The following is an 11,491-nucleotide window of genomic DNA, read 5'->3' on the forward strand; positions in this document are numbered from 1 at the left end:
ATGTGCATTCTGCTGATTTTTAAATGAAATATTCTGTATATATCTATTAATTCTATCTGATATAATGTGTCCTCTAAGGTTGATGGTTTCTTATTGATTTTCTCTGGTTAACCTATCCACTGATGTAAATGGGGTATTAAAGACCACTATTACTATTGTATTGCTGTCATTTTCTCCCTTTAGATCTGTTAATATTTGCTTTCTATATTTTGGTGCTCCTATGTTGGATGCATAAATGTTTATAAATATTATGTCTTCTTGTTGGACAAACCCCTTTACCATCATGTAATTCTTATCTTTGTCTTTTATTACAATGCTTGTTTTAAAGTTGATTTTGCCTGGTGCTAATATGGCTTCACCAGATTTCTTTCAGCTTCCATTTGAGTGAAACATGATTTGCCATCTCTTCACTTTTAGTCTGGGTGTCTCCCTACATCTGAAGTGAGTCTCTTGTAGGCAGAATATAGACGGGTCCTGTTTTTTTTAAATCCATTCAGCCACTCTCTGTCTTTTGATTGGAGAATTTAATCCATTAACATTTAAATAATTATTGATAGGTATGTACTTATTGCCAATTGTTTTTTTCTTTTCTGGCTGATTTGTAGTTTCTCTCTGTTCTTTTAATCTTTTGCTCTCTTCCCTGTGGTTTGACAACTTTATTTAGAATTATGCTTCCCTTCCCTTCTCATTATCTTTTGTATATCTACTATAGGTTTTTGTTTTGTGGGTATCATGAGGCTCACATAGAACAGCCTATATATATAACAGCCTATTTTAAGTTGATAGCAAATTAAACTTAAACACATTCTAAAACTCTGTATTTTTACTCCCCCACATTTTATGATTTTTTTGATATCATATTTTACTTTCTTTTATTTTGTGTATCCTTTAACTAATTACTGTAGTTATATATATATATTTTTACTATTTTTGTCTTTTAATCTTCATACTAGCTTTATGGTTAATCCACTACCTTTACTATATATTTGCCTTTATCAGTGAGATTTTTACTTTTATATGTTTTCCCATTATTAATTAATACCCTCTCAACAAAAAGTGAAGAGAGTAGTTCAAGATGGTGGTTTGGGATGATTCTGAACTCACCTCCTCCTATGGACATACCAAATCTATAGCTACATATGGGATAATTTCCTCTGAAAAAGACTTGAAAACTAGCTGAAAAGTTCCTCCACAGTAAAGGATAAAAGGGCCACATCAAGAAAGGTGAAATGGCTAGAGATGTGACCTTACCCCCTCTTCCCCATTCCCCACATGGTGACCCACAGTTGAGAGGAATCTCACAAATATGAATTTTCTCTTTTAGAAGTGAGGGATTCATGCTCCACATCAGGCACTGCAGCTCTAGGGACCTGCATTGGACAGATAAGCCCCTGAAATGCCTGGTTTTTAAAAACCAATGGGGCTTGTGTCCAGGAGACCCAAAGAGCTGTAGGTAACTGAAATTCTTCTCTTAAAGCATTTACATACAGACTCACTCACCCTGGAACCCTGTTCAAAAGCAGCAGTTTGAAAAGCACCTAGATTATATGTGAAGGAGATTCATTTTCTAATTTTAAAGCATCTCCACAGGGGCATAGGACTGTTCAGACTCTCTTGGGACAGTAGCACCATTTTTTTTCACTCTCCCTCTACCTTGACAGCTCTGGTAGGTCATAGCACTATCTCACTGTCCCAATAAAGCCAGCAGAGCTCTCCCACCCCTTCACTAAAACTGGCAGGCACACTCTAGCCCAGCACTTTCCCATTGCCTTAATAAAGCTGGCAGGCATGCCTAAACCCTATACCCTCTCATTGCCTTGCTAAAGCCAGTGGGGATGCCCCTTGACTGCCTGGCTCTAGTGGCCAAGGGGGCTTGCATTTCTGGGACCTATGGGACTGAAACAATCAGAGAGACAATTCTTCACAGGATACCACTCCCAGGACATTACACAGACAGCAGACTGAAATATACCTCCAGTCTTCCTGTGAAGAAAGCCTATTTACTTGTCTTGGAGCTTTGGCATGAGAGGTAGGCTTCAAGTGTGCCACACATCTAGCAGTTACAAAGGTGTTCTCATGGAACATAAGCCAGGGAACACCATCTTTGCACTCTCTCTTGGTCTTGTTATTTGCTCACTGGTACCTCCTGAAAGAAGCTTACGCACTCATCTGGAACCCCAAGTTTTGCAACCATTGCCCAAGGGAAACCTTCAGATGGATAGGTTTGGAACACAGCATACTTTAAAAGCTACTGCCTGGCTTCCAATTAACCTGAACTGCTTGGTCATTGAGATTCCTCCCTTTGGAACACTGACAGGTCTCGACACAACCTCAATAACTGAGACTTATGAAGAATAAATCAAGCTGCTTAGACATTGTCAAAGGTTCATGAGACAACCAAGAGCTAAAGCAAGGTTGAACAGTAAGTATATCTCCTACACAAGGCCACTCCTTCAAGACTGGAGTGGTAGCTTTTTAGTCTAATACTTTGAAACAAACAGAAAGTTAAGTAAAATGAGGAAACATGGGAATATGTTTCAATATGAAAAAGTAAGATAAAACTCTAGAAAAAACCTTTAATGAAATGGAGATAAGTAATTTACCTGATTAAGAAATCAAGGTAATGGTCATAAATGTGCTCACCAAACTTGGAAGAAGACAGGATGAACACAATGAAAACTTCAACAAAGATATACGAAATATAAGAAAGTACCAAACAGAAGTCACAGAGCTGGCATAAAAAGTACTGAATCAACTTCTGGTTTAGGTTGCAAATCAATTTATTCAATAAATGCAAAATGATATGAAGAAATTAAAATTAAATACATATTTATTTGCCCCTCTAATAGGCCCTATGCGAAGAGTTAAGGATATAAATATGAGTAAATATAATAAGGGGCTCATAATCTAGTAAACGGGCTAAGGTAAACACATATTTTTTGTAAAATTTATGTAAGATTCTACATAATGTGAAGGTAAGGAAGATTATATCTGGTTGAGAACATAAGGGAGGGCTTTACAGAGAAGGTAGTATTTGAGGTATGGCTAACTATTGATGAAATAAAATTGCGAAAGTGTATGCAAAATAGGGAATGATTTGAACAGAAGGTGGGAGGTAGCAAATGATAAAACATTTGGTAAACATAAAGCAAATCCAGATTGTCTGGGATACAGGATATGTGTAAGAAATAGACTGGGATAGATTGGTGATGTGATATTGAGGGCTTTGAGTATCAAGTGAGAAACTTGCGTTTGGTGTGTGCAGAAGAATTTGTGGTTATAGAATGATTATTGCTGGTTTGAATAAAGGAGAAATGTAATCATATCTGTACTAGAAAACACTATGTTCAATGTGTGGAAATGGAATAAAATGGAAAATAGGGTGATTGGTTAGAAGCTATCGTAATAGTCTATGTTAAATGTAATAATACTTATGACAATGCTATCATGATTAAAAGAAAAGGAGAGGCCACTGTTAAAAGAAAGATGATGAATTAGCCATGGGAAAATTGTGGCTCTTAAAGAGCCTATCTTGAAATATTTGTGAGTCCATAGAAAAGTCAATTGTTGAAACCATAACAATGACTCATATGTAAAGCAATAGTAGAAGAGAAAGAGAAGAGAATCTTAATGAAGATTCTTTGGAGGCAAGAGATAGAAAACAAAAAGAGGGATCAGGAGAATGAGAAATGTGCAAAGACAGTTAAGGGAGAAAAATGTTTCAAGGAGAGAGAAATCAGTGTTATATACGTAGGGTTGAGAAGGAACAGCATTAAGACAAAGTCATAGAATTTGGGAATTAGAAAGTTAGTGGTGACCTCTAAGAACAATTTCAATAGCTTTTGTATGTTTGGATATAAGTTTGCCAAAGGGTTAAGAGAGTATGGGTGAGGAGAATGTAAGAAAAGTTGTGCGAATTATTCTTTTAAGAAATTGGCAGCAAAAGGCTGGAGGTACAGTAACTGCTTGAAAATTTAGTTTACAAAATGGTCATATTCAAAATTTATTTTTTTTCTGTCTGCCAAATAAAAGAAATTCATCTACAATAAAAAAAGTATTATTCTGAGTAGATGGAAATTATATTCAAAATCTACCTTTTTACTCTGTTTTATAGAATGAATTTTTTTTAATGGGTTAATAGTATGGACTAATCCATCTCGATTGGTTGAGAACCTACACAGTTGTATCAGAGAGAAGATACTGGTGGGTTTTATCTGCTCCCAAGGGCTATGTCTTAGCCAGTTCCTGTCTATAGATAGCTTCCTTGTACAGGGAATGCTTTGTGAGTACAGAACTCACAGCTGGGAGATGTGTGCTGGGAAAAGTTGCCCTATAACCTGCTCTTCCTTATTAGCTAAAGCACTGTTTAAAAGGACAAACTATATTGCTATGACTTGTTCTAATTTTATCCTTGAAACCTCAAGCGCCACATATATAAGTGAAAGCCAAGGATAAAATACTGCACTTTCAAGTTTAGAGTGCTCAAGTGCAAATTATGTGTATGTGGAAATGACCATAATTTATTCAATTATTTTTATTATACAATTATTATACAATTATTATACAATTATTTTTTACTTATGGACCTTCTAAATAAAAATATGGATGATTTATGTTTTTGTTACTTCCTATTCACTCTTCTTAATTTCAAAGCAAAGGTTGAAATCTTTGATATTATTGTATTAGTGGCTTAAAACAATAACTATTGATTATCTCACAGTTTATGTGAGTCAGAAATTTGAGAGCAGCTTAGATAGGTGGTTCTGGCTCAGAGATTCTCATGAGGTTGTAGTCAAGACTTGGCATGAGCTGCAGTCATCTGAAAGCTTGAATGAGGGCTAGAGACTACATTTCCAAGAAGACTGTTGGCTGGAGGCCTCAGTTCCTCACTAACTGTTGGCAGGAGGTCTCAATTCCTTGCCATGTAGGTCTCCATAGAGCCTGACTACAAGGCAGTTAGCTTTTAAAGATTTTGTTAGCTAAAGCAGAAATTTAGAGGGCCAAAAAGACTTATGTATAAGAAATCACTTGTTAGAATTGAGAATTTTTCTTCCCCAAAGTCAGTAAAAACTGAGATACTCTAGTTTTATTTTTAAAGGTAACTACATCCTACTTATTCACTAAAGATTGATATAAAATTAGAATATTTCCTAGTTGAAAGTAAAATGTTTAAAAAAATTTTATATAAAGTTCTGAGACGACAGTTATCTTGAAAAAATTGTTGTGTCTTAACTGTGGTTTAGAACTTCTCTACATTATTTCAAATTTATGTTTCAATGTGAAAATAACTACATTTATATGATAAAGACTCTTAGACCCCAAACTCTTCAAATTCACTTGAAAATACAATATAGAAAGCTAATTCTCTAGGATTTAGTTCTGTTTCATCTTAGAAACATATTAACTTCAATGTTTATATTACTGTGACTGTGTTTACTCTCTGTTTAAAAATTAAAAAAAATTAGATGTCACCTTATTCCAATAAAGGTAGTATTAGGTTGTGCTATATGAAATTGCTAATATTTGACCATTTTCAACTAAAAATGGTAATTTTACATGGTTCAATCTAGAACAAAATTTTGAGGGTAGGAGAAACAGAAGATCAGCTAGACGTGATAAAATTACAACTTCAAGCACTACATGCGAAAATGTTATCCCATATTTATATTTTATTTCTTCACCTCAAGTTCTTGTATCTTTATACTTTGTCCAAGATGATGATATAGACTATTTTCACTTTAGATAAATAAAAGGAAGGTGTAGAAAAGTGGAAAGAATGTATATAATTTGTCTGAGTAAGAAAGAGGAATTCCTTTTAAGATATGATATATATGAGATATCTATGAAACATTCTGGTAGGAATTATTCACTACACAATTGAGTATGCAGATCTAGAGCTAAGAAAAGATATTTGTGAATCATCAGCAAAAAGATGGTAGTTAAAGACCCAGACAGTAGATGAGTCACCACAGAGAGCATGCAGACCAAGGAAAAAGATAACAACAATAATATTTAGACAGCAGGATGAAAAAAAAGAAAACATATAAAGTTGCTTATACATAGAAAGAAAGTGTCCTCTCAAAAGGAGAGTACTGTCAGTTTTATTCAGGCCTTTTCATTTGAGCATAATTTGATGACTTGACAAGAATGAATGAACCATTTCTGTTGATTTTTAAATTTATCACTATTTCCAAATAACTAACCTTTGGATCACTTCACTTCTTTTTTCAATGAAATCTGTAAACTAAGGATATATTCCTTTGACTGTGTGACTTCGAGTAAACTACTCTAGCTCATTGTGCCTCATTCTTCACCATTCAGGGAGATATGACTTTAAGTTCTTTAGTCTTTTTGCTCTCTAAAGCAAGGATGATGTGTTATATGATACTCTATCTCTTATGTCTGACTGCCTTGAATACAGAAGGTAAGTAATGAATATATGTTGAATGAATGAGCAAACAAATTAGATAGAGCAATAGTGATGGAAACAGAGATGAGCTGCCCACATCACCCTTTAAGAAAGATTTTATTGCCCCTACAATCAAGTCCTTCTAAGTTTAGGCTTCCACAGAGAGGCCTACATCCAAAGACTTATTACAGTGCAGGTACAGAGGCCTGACCATTTTTGCCTAATGCGGGACTACTCTAATAGGTCATATGTGTCCCAGAACTCCCTACAGGGTTGTTTAAGGTCATCTCCAGTGCAAGGGCTGAGAAAATTGAGCAATAACCCAGCATTTAATAAAGTGACAAAATAAAGTTAAATTCCTAATCCAAACAAGTCTGTTATGTCAAGGTCAGGACCTTGGTTGGGAAAATAATTAGACCCTGACACTTGTGATGGGGATATCTGGATAGAGATCCCTCAAGATTCTGAATCGCCAAATTCTTTGAACTCTAGGCACTTGAAGAAGTGGACTACCCCTCCTTATTATCTGCTGTCACTTTCCTTTTGCTTGATCTCTCCCCTCTAAGAAAACAAGTGCCACAATTAGAATTTTTCTATACCTCCTCTTCTGACCATTATGCCAATAGTGGGGTAAGTCAGAGCATATCCCACTTGGGAACTTGCTGAGCCTGATATAGGAGGAAGGGACTATTCCCCAAAGGAATAAAAATTCTAGCTACTATGTACTTGTAGGACCTGGAAGAGTATACATGGGACCTGATTCTACAAGTACTTTTAAGGAAGCCATAACATTATATAAAAAATATAAACATAACATAAAATTGGATGTGGAAGAGTTTATTAATTTGGTAACACTCTTCTAAAATATAGGATTTAACACCTTGACAAGGACCTCAAGAAATTGTGTGAATTCTCAAGCTATGAGTAAGCAGTTTTGTCCTTGGTTCATATGAGCCTGCAGATCTTATGGTATTAGAGACATCGGTGGTGGAAAAGGAAGCCATACAGAGCTTATGGCAAGCCTTAATAGGAAGAACACAACACAGATTCCTGAGATTCTGGAGCAAGGCCATACTATCTGTGACAGAGAATTATATGTTTTGAAAAACAAATTACAGTGTTCTACCAGGCTCTTGTAGAGACTGAGCACCTAACCCATGGGACACCAAGAGACCATGTGTCTGAATCTATCATAAGCTAAATTTTATCAGACATAAGGTCAAACAGTTTCAGTGCCATCTGGGGTGAAACATAAGCAGAGCAGAGGTATAAGCAAACTAAATGGACAAGCAGTCTAGATCCCCAACTAGTGTATCTTGTCAGCTGACAGCTTTGGCTATGTAGGGGATCCCTTAGGACCAGCTGATGGAGAAGGAAAAAATCCAAACTTGGTTTATTGGTGTGTAGGCTTAATGTTATGGACTGAATATGTGTGTCTTTTCAAAAGCCCTAATGTGATGGTATTTGGAAGTGGGGCCTTTGAGAGGTAATTAGGTCATAAGTGTGGAACTCCCATGATGCAATTAGTTTCTTTATAAGAAGAGGAAGAGAGCTAGCCTTTTCTTTCTCCGCTATGTTAAGATATAGTGAGAAGACAGCCATCTACAAATCAGAAAGAGAGCCCTTACCAGACAATAGATTTGTCAGTGCCTTGATCTTGGACTTCTTGCCTCCAGAAATGTGAGAAATAAATGTTTGTCGTGCTAGCCACAGTCTATGGTATTTCATTATAGCAGCCTGAACTGATCAAGACACTAAATATGTAGGTGCAAACTGAAGCTAACTATAGTTTCACTCACGAGAACCTTAGAGTGCAGTGGCAAGGGGACGTCATTCTAATGGATGGAGTTTCCGGCATTGCTCCATTGTGGGAAGAAGTGGTTCAAGGTTAGAATATGCATAGATTTATGAGAATTTGTAGTGACCCAGCTGATTGGAAGGAAGAAGAATATAAGACTGGGGACAGGTTTGAGAAAGAGGCATATAGATGGGTATATTAGACACAAAGTGCAAAGGTCTTTGTTTTAAATTGACCATGGTCAATAATAGAATACTTGGAAAGAGACAGAATGACTCAGAAAGGACATCAGCAAGTGTTGGTCATCGGTCACCTCAGTGCTGGATGATAGCCGTATGAATGAAAGGGACATGGAAGAGAAGAAAGATGTTCATCATGATATCAAGGGTTCTCATTTAACAAGGATAAATTAACTACTGTTGCCATTAAATATTCAAACTGCCAACAACAGAAAATAACACTGAGCCTGTGATCTGATGCCATTCTTCTAGATGATCAACCAGTCACTTGTGGGCAAGTTCACTCTGGAAGGGCTTAAGATTTATTCTAATAGACATTACATATACTCTGGGAATGGTTTGTTTTACTACACTCAGGTCTCAATTAGCAGCAATATCTGAGGGCTTACAAAGTGTTTAATCTACCATACAGGATCCTCAAAACATTGTGTCAGACCGGGTAACCCCTTTAACAGCAAATAAAGTGTGAAAGAGGACCTATGTCCATGGGATCTAACAATTAGATCACATAACAACAAGAAGCTTCCAATCTGACAGAGCACTGGAATAGTGTAGTTAAAGTACAGCTAGGAGGTGATACTTCATGAGGATAGGGTATCATCCTATAGGATGAAAAGTATATACACTGAATCAAAGACATTTATATAGTACTGTGTCTCCTACAGGAAATATTCATTGGTTTTGGAACGAAGGGGTAGAAGCAGAATTAATCCTACTTACTATCACTCCAAATGTCTCTGTGGAGGACCCTGTACTTTCTACTCCCACAAAATGTGAGCTCTGAAGAATGTACGCCCTGGTCCCCAAAGAGGACACATTTTCACCAGGTGACACAGTAAGAGTCCTATAGCTGCCCCTGAGTACTTCAAGTTCCCTGTATCCAGGCACCAGCACACAAGAAAAAGAGTCACTGTATTGGCACAGTTAATTCATCCTGATCATCAGGAGGAGGGGGTAGGCTGATATCATTTGTGTTCCTAAAACTAGCTGCAGAATTAGGGGCTGTAATTTGTACCACTAACTCCTAAGTTTCCTCTCAGGAAGAAAACATACCAGAATCTTAAAGGAGCATCTCCCTGAAAGGTTATGAAGAACTGAGTCCAAGTGACACAGGAGTAAGCTGTGTAGTAAACACCAAGAAGGGCCACACAGATCCTCCTTTGCGGAAGAACTTACTGCGCAAGCTGTCATTAGCTTCAAGATTTGTCTCAGTTTCAGAGGGCCTTCTTGATCAAAGGCACACTCTTCCCAGGGTGGCCCATATACAATGACTACGTGAGTTAAGAGTATAAAAGCCCAGTGATTCAGCTCAGTATGATGGATTATAAAGGATTAGGAACTTCCTTTAAGGATGGTAGAGACTTAGAGGGGCCTATATCAATGTGACTTCTCCTTCAACACAATCCTGCTTCCTTTTCCTTTCCATAAGTGCTGCTTCCTAATAAGTACCCTCCAGCAAAATGCCATCTCAGCAGTTTTCTTCTGGAATATTCAAATTGTGCTTACAGTCTTCCCTTAACTGTAGGACTCAAACCACTGATGGCCAGAGAGTTACTGCAAAGCATCAGTGAGTCCAGAGATAGGGGCTGAGAGTATTCTAGATACGTAAAAGTGATCTTCATTCTTGAAAAGACTGCAAGTCACTAAGGTAGAGTATGTCTGAATTAAAAAACCAAGGCAGATTCCCTTTTTAACCAAAGCCTGAGGTTCTGGAAAATCATGGGGATTTTCTACCTCTACTGAATTCAATGTTCTTTTATGTTTGATGAACACAAGATATAACTCTCACACTTAATAGTGTGGCTACTAAGGTATAGACTCTAAATCTACTTTTAATACTTGGATAATGACTGCTAACATTCTTAGGATAAATCGAATGTTTTATCCTGTTTTCTAAGAGAAGAAACAGCTCATTCCATGCATGTGATTTCTGGGGATTGGCTCCCAGGTCCAAAGTACAAGAAAATAGCATTTGGGATGTAACTCAAATACAACCTGAGGGAGACTCTCTGAGATAGCATCTGGAGTGAGATATCCATCCCTTCCCATTTGTACTGAGTGATAAGTCTTTTCTTGAAAGGCTGAGGATGAAAGTTATTGGAGCTAACCGAAGACTGAGGACACTGGCAGTAAAATTATAACTTATTATAATTTGTTTTCTGGAATATTGGACTTATTTTACAAAAAATCTTTTAAGCCTACTTCTCTTCCATTAAGTGAGATGAGCTTATATTATATGCAGACAATTTTATTATACCAATATCTAATGCCTAAGGAATTCAAATAAACCAAATGAGCACAGAGATTATGCTAAACCACAATTTACTAAAAATAGAATATAGATAGCTTTGTTAATTTTTTTTCTGGAATGAGCTAGGAGTAGAAGTAAATAAAGATAATTATCCCTTACCTGTACTATCTACTGAGTCTTTGAAAGTAAGACTGTGCATAATTAACCTAAAAATTGAAGATATATTATCTATAGACACTGGTGACTAAAGAAAAGACAATTATATAGAAAGCTTACATTCATTAACATTTTAAAAAAGCATAGAAATACCATAAAATAAATTCATTCAGTCAGTCTACAAACATTATTTAAGAATATAATACATGCCAGGGACTAATAAATAACTTGGGATATTTTACACAGGCAGTTAAATTTAAAACACATACAAACACTTCATTATTTTAACGGTTCCAGATTGGACGATAGTTTACTTTGGCATCACGGTGCCTCCACTTCAGAGTTTTGACATTTGGATATACAGGTTTCCGAAAAGATATAACTGAATGGTCTGCTCAGTATCCAAATTTGGATTTCTGTCTCTGACATTTCCCTAACAACTATTTGATTCTTATTCCCTTGGATCATACATATACTCATAAAATAAAAGTTCAAAATAAAATTTTGCCTCAGGAAGGCCTGGCAGTGATTAAAAGAATATGCTTAGAATGTCTATCCAACAGATGCTTTTACTCTCACTTATGTTATGGGAAGCTAGAGAATAGAAAGGCAACTGTGCTGTTCTCCCTGCACTAAAC

General features: G+C 36.4%; 1 protein-coding gene across 1 annotated transcript in view; it reads right to left on the minus strand.

Moving 5' to 3' along the window:
• Positions 1-11,491, minus strand: part of COL24A1 (collagen type XXIV alpha 1 chain) — a 309,537-nt gene that overhangs the window by 127,733 nt on the left and 170,313 nt on the right. The window lies entirely within an intron of this gene.

This window comes from Pteropus vampyrus, unplaced genomic scaffold (assembly GCF_000151845.1).
Source record: "Pteropus vampyrus isolate Shadow unplaced genomic scaffold, Pvam_2.0 Scaffold22, whole genome shotgun sequence".
Taxonomy (NCBI): domain Eukaryota; kingdom Metazoa; phylum Chordata; class Mammalia; order Chiroptera; family Pteropodidae; genus Pteropus; species Pteropus vampyrus.